General features: G+C 30.1%; 1 protein-coding gene across 1 annotated transcript in view; it reads left to right on the plus strand.

The window, feature by feature from the left end:
- Nucleotides 1-1,641: 1,641 nt before the first annotated feature.
- The window catches only part of LOC145313293 (uncharacterized), a 188,479-nt gene continuing 178,044 nt past the window's right edge, over nt 1,642-12,076 (plus strand). Inside the window, exon 1 of the mRNA XM_080152620.1 lies at nt 1,642-1,991. The gene's annotated coding sequence lies outside the window, so the exon portion shown is untranslated. The remainder of the gene's footprint in view (nt 1,992-12,076) is intronic.

The raw sequence follows: 12,076 nt of genomic DNA on the forward strand, positions 1-12,076 counted from the left end.
TACATTTTTATATTCGTAGAAAGCTGGATATAATACGATGCTAGACATAGTTTTTTCGTGTGGATGAGAACCGGTTTCTATCAAACCGGATTCGAATGAATAAGAGAAATACAATTTTCTTTATTTAATAACTTTTCAACTTCATAAATAATTATACTATGAAGTTATTTATGAAACTATTAGATCAACCGTTTCAGGGAAGCTTAATATCGGTCTAGGTCAGGTTCAAGAATATTTTTCGGGGTGATAGTTGAGGGATGACGGTAGGGGAGAGGGTGAAGGGGGCTTAGTCACCCTTTCGAATAGATTATGCCCTCACCAACTTTTTTTCTCATTTAAAAAAAAGTTTTATGTCGGGGCGAAACTACGCGTAGTATTCAATATAGAAAAAGGAGTAAAACTTTACATATTTTCTACTTATACATAATAGGATATATAGTACCCATAAATATTGTACATTTTGTACTATACTGCATATGTAGAATATATGTGGATATAATGACAGGGGAAAAATTGACGTTAATTTAGGTTGCTAACATTAACATAGGCATCATTTATTGGTCAGTTAGGATGCAAGAGGACAGGGTAAATGTGGTGAATGAGGGGATCATTATTTTGGCCAGCTGCGAGTTTCACTTTAGTATCTGGTTTAACATCCAAGTAATAATAAATCCATTGTCAAGGGCCTATATTTAGAATAACATGTAACATGCTTGCATATGTATCAGGGAGGGAGGGGACAGTGAACTGTAATTTATACAAACCTCAAAGTTATAAACGCGTTCTTTCATTCGTTTACTGAAGAACCTTGGAGTCTAGATGGCTTAATAATTGTTCTATACAAAGTAATAGGTTCTCTAACCTTTTCCAACAATGAGTTTAATCTACAAAAAAAGGGTAATGATGTTTTTCATTATATGGGGTTCATTAATTTTCTCGGCTATTGTCCAATCCCTGATATCTATCTATATAATACATACATATATGTAACACTCAAAAGCGAGACGTGGGTATTTATAGAGAAAAATTTTATGTTTGAAGGTTGCTATGCACGTATTTTAATCCAGTTTATTTATCATCAGCGCCTCAATACATATTTTGCAATAGAATATAATGAATTTAAACACGAAAAACTTTCACATAGAGCCCTATAAGATAATTCAAGATTAATAGATTGTAATATCTGATTTGGTTTTATCTGTTGCTACCAATGAATCGTTAGGATTGGATAATGTTATCAAAATTAGAGCTGTGGCTTAGACATCTTAAATATGTGTGTGTGTGTTTTAGTGTGAGCTAGGATAACACACACACACACTGACACCTACACACAGACGAACACACACACAACCACAACCATTAGAGCTTGTGATCTAGTTATACACACACACACACACACACGCACATATACACTCACACCATCTCCCTCCCCTCTCTCTTTTTTAACTAACGCCTTACCAACAGCACAACAGCACCCCCCTCCAAAATTTAGGTCCCCTTTCCCTTTTTATCCTGCGTCACAGACGCACAACCACCCCTATTGACGCATACAACCACCTCCCCCCTCTCAACCACCACCACCGCCGCGCACCCAACCGCCTGTGCATGCAACTATGGTGGATACTATGTGTCTGCAGTGTTTAAAGAACCACAACAGTGGCAGGACTTAAAGAAAGGCTGTTGTGCGATTTACATCCCCCCTAACCACCCTCCCCCCACCAACAAATCCTTTTCCTAAATTATCCCCCCACAACAATCCCTAGATCAGCTAAAGATTCTTTTTAGCATAAAAAGAAACTATAAATAGTGATTAAAGGCATACATATAACCCGAAAGTGAAAAAAGATTTTGAGAAAAAAAATCTTAAGATAATATACTAATTATAAAGTATAAAAAGTGTAAAAAAAGTGAACGAATGAAGTGAATGAGTGATTCTATATTATGGTAGCTGCCAGTGATTTATACACATTCAATATTTACAAATTAAAATAAGGAAATCTTACAATCAAATCAATTAAAATAATCAAATATATTAAAATTCAGGATTAATCATTATCCATATTTAGGCAAAAAAGTCTGTCTGTTAAAATTTACAACTTCGTCGTAAATGATTCCAATTAATTCATCGAAGCCAATCAAAAGTTTAATGTTCTGTCTGTCTGCATGTCTGTCTGTCTGTCTGTCTGTCTGTGTCTAGCTGAATATTCTAATTAAAATATTTGAAACGTAAAAGCGATTAAACATTTAAAGATTTTCTGATAACCATTGGAGCGTTTTTTTTTGATTAATTAATAGATTATTAGATAAAACCCATGAAAAGTACATATAACTGATTAATACCTCTTGGGAGGTTGATATCAACATTGTCCCAGGGTTTTAATATCCCAACAATTGCAGACAATTATCCTTTTTTTGCAAAACTTTTGTCTGGATGTCCTAACTATTTCATGGCTATGAGTAACGCTTGTATAGGGCCAATATGTATATAACCCCTACACTCACTTTAAATATCTCGCCTCCGACATGGCATCAGTAGGTACAAATTTTAACGTCTTTATTTATGACGCAATTTGCGCCGATATTCGATCCTAAAACCTCCCAAGCAATGAGCATTTTGGCTACGTGTTACGTTATCGTTGCGTGAAAATATATATATAGATAAAAATGTAGATAAAGTATCGGGGATTAACAATTCAAAAAAGTTTGGCATTTTGACCTAAACTTTAAAATTTTGGGAATTACAAATTTTGAAAGATGAGCAAACACTTAAGTTTGAGGCATAATATTATACCAGAATTATCGTATATACAGTTAGTAGGTATAAATAGTTATTCTATAATATAAATTCTTTTTAAAATCTTTTTTTGCTCATTATTTTATTATCAAAATCACAAATAAAAAATTGAAATATAAATAATTAACATAATTTTTTAAGGATCAGGACTTTAAATTTAAGTTACGAACCCACTAGCGCAGATTTTGATTTTGACACATTGCAAATTTTGAAAAGTTTTAACTTTGTTTAAAATCTCGTCAGCAAATTTGATAATATTAAAATATGCTGAGAATCAAAATATTATAAATTGTTAGATAGCAGTTCAATTAAAAATATATAAAAGGAAAAAAGAACTAAGTATCCCTTGATAGATCTCCTTAGGACCACTTTGAAATAAAGAATTTGTCCACAATTTCTAAAATGTCACACTCCTGAAATAGTAGTTGAAGTAGGAACTATGAGAGTTTTATTTCGGATTCGAACCAGTTGCTTCCCAAAAAAATTTTGTTGGAAAAATATTAATGAAGCAAAATAAATCTTAGATTTATTACGTTTTAAGCAATGAAAAAATTGTGGTTTTAGAAATACTATTGTTAAATAATTATTATTGTACAAAAAGTTTAAGATGAATATTGAAACATTAATCGGTCATAAAACGTAAAAAACGAACAAAATTACTTAATTTTAATTGTCTGGTAATGATACTTGAACAAACCCTTTTTCCCATCAGGCTTTTTAACTCCGGTGGAAGGCCATTAACAGTTGTTAAGTACATTCATGAAAGGCAATTAAAAAGCGTAATCCAGCGATTTAATACCATAAATTTGTTTTATACTGATTGAGACTAGGATCAATATTCTTAAATAATTCTAACTTTTGATATCTATCTTATTTTGATAAATTTTAAGTTAGCTTCAAAGCTATTAAATTCTTAAGCAGCCCATATAGAGCTTTCTGTAAAAGTACAATCCAATAAGCAGATCTTTTTCTCTGTACACATAAAAGACCTAATAGCAAATAGGGCTAAAACCAAATTAAAATTACCGAAAGCTTTTCTGAAATATTTTAGATTTAATGTTGAATTGGACCCCTACAGGAGCTAAAGTAACAATTTCTTTAAATATTTGTAAAGTAAAGCAATAAATGTATATTAGAACTATAAATCTATCTTCTGAATGTATAATTCTAACTTATGATCAAGATATCCTATAACTATCCCAGCATGTAGTTTTAGCAATATACAGGAGTTCTAACAAAATATACATACTTAAGTAACAGGAGGTCTGTCTATATATATCTCTGTCTTTCAAGTTTTACACTTGTCGAAAGAAGGTTTTATGTTATTTTGAGAAGGGAAGCACACCCCCTTGGAGTAAAATCGCATCCTTATGATTTTGGAAATAAAATAAATAAGTGACAATTTTTTGGTATAAATAACAATAGGAATTATGTATGATCACCCGAAAATGCATCAATAATTGATGTTAAGTTTTGCTAAATAACTAAATCTGTAAGTATCGTCTAAACATTTTGATATTTCAAGTCTCAGTGGTTGTTAACAATCATACAATAATAATATTATGCATTTAAATATGACTTCATAGAAATTTCAACAATCATTTATTATCTACTTTAACATGTTATTTAAAATTTCTGATACTTGAAATTATAAGAAAAACCAGTTTTGTTAGTACTGAGGGATCGATGGTCCGTGATATCAAAACATTATTTTATGATTTTTTTAATGTTCTTAGAAAATTGTCTGTAATGCAATGCTATACATGATTTTTTAGTATGGCTGCGAACTGGATCTAAACCAGCGGATATTAATTGGTTTCAAAGCCATACTGGAAATGTTTCTATATATCATAAAGAAAATAAAAAATCCATACTTTTTGTTATTATACTTTGCCAAACGTACATACACAGTGTATTAAAGAGTAGCTACGCTACTAAAAGGAACTTTTAAAAGACAACATACAAATCATCAATCATATTAAATGACCTCCTAAATACTTAATTTAAGAAAAGAATTGTTTAAAATAGTGTTATATCGTCCCCACCCTAATCCAATCAGAACTGACTCTCAGCAACCAATATATCAAATATATGAAATGGCTAATAAAAATTCTATTGAAATTTAAATGGTTCCTTTTTATTTGATTCATGATCCAATTGTTAATTTTTTTATAGCTTTAATCTTAACGCAAGTCGTCTGTCTGTCTGTTTTTTAGGTATTAAAGTATCAATTAACTTCTGTGTTGTTTATCCTTGTTTTTTTGTGTATAGTAATTATATTTTTATGTCTTTTTTCATGTTTAAAAATGACATTGCATTAAAAGACATATGGCTACCCATTAAACACCCAAAAATTAGTCTCGCAAAAAAATCTTTGAACATCTTATAGGGGAGTGACTAGACCACGAGATATTAGACATCTTATATCTATATATATTTTTCTTAGAAAAAAGAGCCCTCGCAGGGATATTATTAGTGCCCGCAGGGTTAGCACTCAACACAGGGACTTTTCAAAAATAAGGGGGAACATTTCGGTGGTCCAATCATAAGATAAAGATGAAATACGAAGGTGGTAGATATTTGTACTCAACTGAAATTTAAAAGAATATCGACGCATATTTTATAAATATATTGCAAAGAGAAATGTATTTTGTAAAGTTCCGCCTGGTATTGCATATTTTGAGGGGCAGGCCCTTATATGGAGACAACACACTAAAGTCAATTCGTCATTTTTACATTGCAGCTATAAAATATAGATTCTTGTCGATACACAATATTTTTTTTAAATTTGAAGCTTTGTGTAAAGTAGGGTTGGGCCGGATATCCGGTGTGGCCGGATATCCGGCCATTTTCAATATCCGGCCGGATACCGGATATTGAAACTATCCGGCCGGATATCCGGCTCTATAATTTTTTATACTTTACACCAAAAATCTCTGCTTTTAAAATCTTAAATGGCTATAATTTTCTTATTATTGAAGCTAGAAGAAAATTTTTTCTGAATAAGTTTAACTTTATGTAAATTTATATAAGATTTCTGAAGAAATTTTTTTTTTACTACTTTAATATCTGGTAATTTGGCCGGTTATCCGGCCGTATATCCGGTAATTTGGCCGGATAACCGGATATTTGCCGGATATCCGGCCGGTTACCGGATATCCGGCATTTGAAATCAGCCGGATATCCGGTATCCGGTATCCGGCCAAAAAAGTATCCGGCCCAACCCTAGTGTAAAGCCTATAAAAATGACGTCATACAATACAAATGACCGATGATAGGCTAATACACAGACTAAACTACTAATGACAGGCCAGTATATATTTTATTGACCAATGATAGGCCACTATGAAGTTATGTTTTATCAAAAATCAACGTTTAAAGCATTTGGTTAGAGTGTTTTTCTTCTTGATAAGTAATTCTACATTTGTAGGCCTATTCGTGTTTCCATAACCCTGCGGGTCACAATCTATTACTTTATACTAATTAAAAATTTTTTATTATTGCCTATTTTTTTAACAAGAACAAAATACAATTATTTTAACCCTCTAATCTGTCAACTCTACTGTTCGAACAAATTTGTACTTCAAAATTTAGTTAATTGATTAGCTATATGCTTTATCTATGTACATAATCAACTTTCAATATTTGGCAGGACACCTATAGTACCTACCATTAGAAGCAAGGCTTCTCCAAAACGCACTCATTTTTTATACCGCGCAAATTGTAACGTGTTCTGTTTGTGACTGCATCAAACCATTTCATTTGAGGCGCTTCTGCTGCTATGTGTGGTGCGTGACCTGAAAAATAGTAAAAGTATAGGTAATGTCTGGGACAATAAATAGGCACACTAAATTACCATGTTAGGATTTTAAGTCAAGGTGCATGCAATTAAATAGTTGGTTTTCTTTGGGGTATTGCATAACCTATTACTTGGACCATTATCTAAATAGGACCTTTCCATTAATATGTAATAATAATAACAAAACAGTCATGTTTAGTTATTAAGTTTCGTTCAAAGTTTGTATAAAAACTGAACCTCCTAGCAACTCTATTCATATTTTTATTTTTAAGTTTAGTTCACTTGCAAAGCTCATTATTATGCACAAAATTAGGTTAGCTAGCTATTATTTCTTGCAAAAAAATACAAGATATTTACATTGCAAAGGTAGGACGTACAATCAGGGATGAGGGATTACTAGAATGATAAAAACTACCAAATATAAAGCTTTAAGTAATTTTCTTTGAGATTTTTAAAAATAATGTAACATTTGTAAGCAGAACTTAATCTGAACCTACAAAGAAAAAACTATAAACATTTAATGATTTATCGCATCGTATTATATACAGCTTTCCGTGGATAATAAAATTAGAAATTAAAAGATTAAATTAGTTTTTCTTTACCACCGAGGGGACGAAGGCCAGGGCTAACAAAACTGGTATTAATTATATGTTTTTATTTTAATATTCATGGAAAAAAATATCTGAAACACGATGCTTTACATGATTTTCAGTATTTCCCTGTATGTGTTGTCAGTATAAGTATGGCTCTAACATGTCAAAACTATATGATACAAGTACGACTTAAATTTAGAGGAATATTACATAGAAATTATCTTCGTTTCCTCATTATATTTCCTAAATATTAACTGCAAGAAAAGATGTTAGACAAAGCTTGTTCAAAATATAAACACAAAATAATATTTTTGGCAGTTAAGTGCATAGTTAAATTTTAATGAATTTATGATTATTTTTGCTGCTCAATATTTTTTTAACATCCAAAATCAAAGAAAAATTTTTAAACTAAATTTTTACTATATACAACCATAAATTGTTGGCAACCCTATCAGCACATATCTCTATTTTATCATTTGAGTAAAATATACAAAATTCAGAAAGCAATTTAAATTTAAGTTTCCTTATTGCCTAGTCGTCAATGTCCAACAGTCCTGTCTACGTTTTTTTCTTTTTTTTAGGAGCGCAGCTACACTATAATTATCTCTTTTTTGCTGTTACAAATGTTTTAAAAAATCAATAATATCCTATTATATAAAGAAGTACGGGTATTTTGGTCAGAAGTTTAAGATCTCAATAATTACTGGTTGGTTCTCCATTTTAGGAAAGCTTCACATAGGTCACTTTATGGTTTTAGGTTATTGCATTTTCAGATTTAAATCTTCATATGGTTATAAGCTATTTCCCAGCCCATTTCTGCCTTTTAATTAAAGGGCCCCTAGATGCTAAGTGCTCAACCACTAGTATAAGTAGTTAAATGGTAAAAAGAAATGGAACTATGAGGTTTAACTTTCAAGGGAGCTTTATTATATTGTTTATTTGTAAATAATGCTTGCAAGTAATCAAACTTTGCTGAGCTACTAATGCAAATGTTGTATCCTGTTTTTGCCTGGAACTAGTGATTGCATATTTCACACCCTTGTAAATGTTTTAGCATGTCTTAACTTTACAATATTATACACATCTACATATCATATACATACATACACCTTCTGGATAAATACAATGAATTTAAAAAATATTGGATAAGAAGTTCTCTATGGATCATTTTTTCATTTCAATTTATTTTTATAAAGTTATTATTTCTTTTTCCCATATCCCCAACAGGGGATCTAACCCTGCGGGACCTATACCTGAAGTGCCCTAACCCTGCGGGGTTACCTTGTGCCCAATAAAACTAGGTATTTTTTGCAAATTTTTTAAAAATTATTTCCACGGTTATTAAATCCAATGTATGCAAGAAAGATAGAATTGCCTAAAAAGAGGAAAAATCTCGGAATACGCTGAAATTGCATGAATAATTCTCGCAGGTTTATTTTATTGCTAAAAAATATTTTGAATATTTTAAGGGGTGATTAAAGCTAAGAGGTGAAAATTTTTTTTTCTTTTGTACCCCTGATCTGCTTTTTTCTATCAGAATCGAAGCGGTTTTAGAACTTTGACATAACTTACACTAATCATAAGCATAATTATTAATTGTTGCAAAAATCAGGCAGTTTATTACGATGGCTCTTTATTAAGTATTGAAATTAATAAGGGGAAATAAAAATAGGATTAATTAATAATAATAATTTTTGAAATCGCAATAAATTTCACCAAAACATAGGTAAAGTTTTAATTAGTTACTTCCTAAAATTATTTCAGTAAACCGCTCATAAAATCAAATTTATTTACAAACAAGCTCGCATTGAAATGAACTATTTGTATATTTAAATAAATTGATTATAGTCATTAGTGTATTTTTATAAAATATAGGCAATAATTTTAATCTGCTACTAATTAGATGGATGAAATTGAATTAATAAGCACTCTAACTTTAACCCTCTAATAACAAGGACTACATCTGCAATTAGCGCTGCAATAATAACTAACTAATTTCTTATTTTTTTTTGCTCGTAATGCAAATGAAAAGGTAAATATGGCAATTGTTAAGAACCCTTTATGTACATGTGTCGAACGAACGGAATATTATATAGTAGCTTCGCTACTAAAAATTAAGGTAGGCATATTTCCTCATTATGCACTTTTTAGTGAATTCCTACACGCATCAAGGAACTTTTACGTTTATTTTTAAAAAGAACCTTTTAATATGTGAGTACCATCAAAAAATAAAATATAGCTCTTTTTAAAACAACATTGAATTATTTATAGAAATTTCTAAAAACTAGGAAGAACGTTAAATAATAAAAAAAAACTATTATTGAAAATTTGAAAGTCTTTTCTTTCATACAATATACATTTTTTTAGTATACATCTTTTTGGTATAATATATGCCTTATTAATGTATGGATTTTATGCGCTTCATGAATAAATTACAACTTTTTTAGATGCAATGGCTACTCTACAATTTTTTATTACATTTTTTTGCACAAAAAAAATAAGATTGCAAATATCATGTAGAGTAGAGATATTAGGAAAGATTCAACATTTAACTAGATTTGATTTTTTTTACATATGCAAAAATATAGCAAAAAGTAACTTTTATTATAGGTTAAACAAAAATTTCATTCTGAGCTTGCTAGCTTTCATAAGAATATAAATAATGTACAGCTTTAAATAATGTACAGCTTAATATGATAAGCGAACAAGGATTTGATCATTTAAAAATTAATAAATATTCTATTAAATATTCTTATAAATAGTTCAAAAAAATAAATAAAAAAAGTTCCTTGAGACATTCTCTTAGGTTGAAACATTAAAGCCAAAACATTAAAGTAAACTACTTAAATAAAAGCCATAATTGGTGTCGGTGAAGTACCTACCATAAAACATTATAGAAAAGCTTTGCTTTAAAAACACCTGATATTTAAATAAAATTAAAATCTTTTATACATTATACATAGATTAAATAAACAGAAATAACTTTGTTGTGTTTATGTTTCATTTAGATTTGAATATATTCTATTAGGAAATTGAAAATTTAATCTTGATGTGTGAGTGTGTGTGTGTGTGCGTGTGTGTGTAGAAGTATCTGATGATAAAAGTTTGAGTTGTCACCTCTCAAAACTTTTCAACACTGTTTCAACTTTATTCTGTGCATATTGTGAGGATTTTGAAAGACCTATTGGTCTTAAAAATGTCCTTTGTGACTGTAGTATAAAACGTAGCCCGTCCACTCGTCGTAGATGATGATGGGTTTGAATCTTGGCCAGAACCGCATCATAACTAAAGACGTAAAATGTTGTACCTTTCAGGTGCAACTCATTACAATCCACAGGACTGCAAGACAAATATTGTGCAATCAAAGAGTAGTCTTCTGAATTAGTTGGGGGTGATAGTGCCTTTGACCCTAGGTATTTGTCTATCTGCCATAAATCCAGGAACAATAATGCTTGTGACAACTATAAGTCTTTTAAAGTCCTAACCTGAAATTTGCATAGTTAATTTTGAATGTTATAATAATGGAAATTGATTAAAAGTTTCGGTGCTTCAAAACTTATTTTACTTGTCAGATTCAATAATTATTCTTGTAATACGAATTTAATAGTAATATGAATTAAGTAAAAGGAAAATTTGAAAAATATAAAAAAGATTTATAAACACATTAGAATAAAACACTAGAGGGAGAAAGGGTTAAGGTTTGTTTTTGGTAGGTTTACTTATTAATCCTTCTCTTTCTAAAATCAAAAGAATACGTCTATGTAAGAGTGAGAGCTGTTTTATTTAATTTATTTGTGATTGATCTACACATCACAACTATTGAATATAAAATATTATATATTTATTTTATTTGTAGTTAAGCTATTATATAGTTGGAACATGTCAGTACGTCTGTATGTCACTTAATTAATTACTTCTCTAAGCAGAAATGTAAAGATACAATGAGCGCTCATATTGCATGTATGCATTTATGTTGATATGGGTTTACTCATTACATGATTTTATCTTCTTTTACTGCCATAGGTTTATTGTTTGTTGATTTAATTTACTTATGAAAAAGTGTCCTTGTTCTCTATATATTTCTGGTTCTCCCTCGCCTCACAGTATCATCCATATTTAAATTTTTCAGATATCAAAATTATATTCTATCTATTCCAGTGCTGGTACAAAATATCCTTTTAAAAGTTATATTTAAAAAATTGATTCAAAATTACAAATTTATTTACTTTTCGTAATAACAAATCAAGTCAAAAACTCTTTACTCTTTAGTCTTTTTAGTAACCTATATGATTTTAATTTACATTGAAACTAAACTTATTAATATTAATACTGTATTTGCGGATTTTTAATTTTTTAAATCAAAACCTATGTTTACGATCTTTTTACCGTCCTATATTTTTTTTTAATTCTTGCTTTATATGAACCACATATATTGTATAGCAACAGTGTAGTGTGAATATGCCTAGTACTTGATTTAAAACAAATCAAAGCTTTCAAAATCCCATTCTATTGTCGATATAATGTTAAATTGCTGCCTGTGTTAAAGTGTCAGGGTAAATGGAGCAATGTTCTCACGTGAAACACGTAACCAAGCTTCTTATGTTCCAGGGATTGAGGGACAAATAATAAAAAAGTTATCCAAGTTCTTATACAAAAGATATAACTTTCAGACAAACGTTGTTAAATCAATTTGATTTTTGTTTGTTGTACCATCATTTTTAACAGAATAGCAATCAAATAATGACTGAAAAGAAATATTCATATATAAGAAAATCATTGAGACCTTATACCTACCTTCCTGTCATATGAGCTAAGCTTGTGATTGTAAGGTATTTCCTATTGTGCTGCCACTGCACTCTAGTGGCGGGGCAATTCAACAGCTTGAAAAAA

This window comes from Acartia tonsa, chromosome 3, assembly GCF_053477335.1.
Source record: "Acartia tonsa isolate MP-2025a chromosome 3, ASM5347733v1, whole genome shotgun sequence".
Taxonomy (NCBI): Eukaryota; Metazoa; Arthropoda; class Copepoda; order Calanoida; family Acartiidae; genus Acartia; species Acartia tonsa.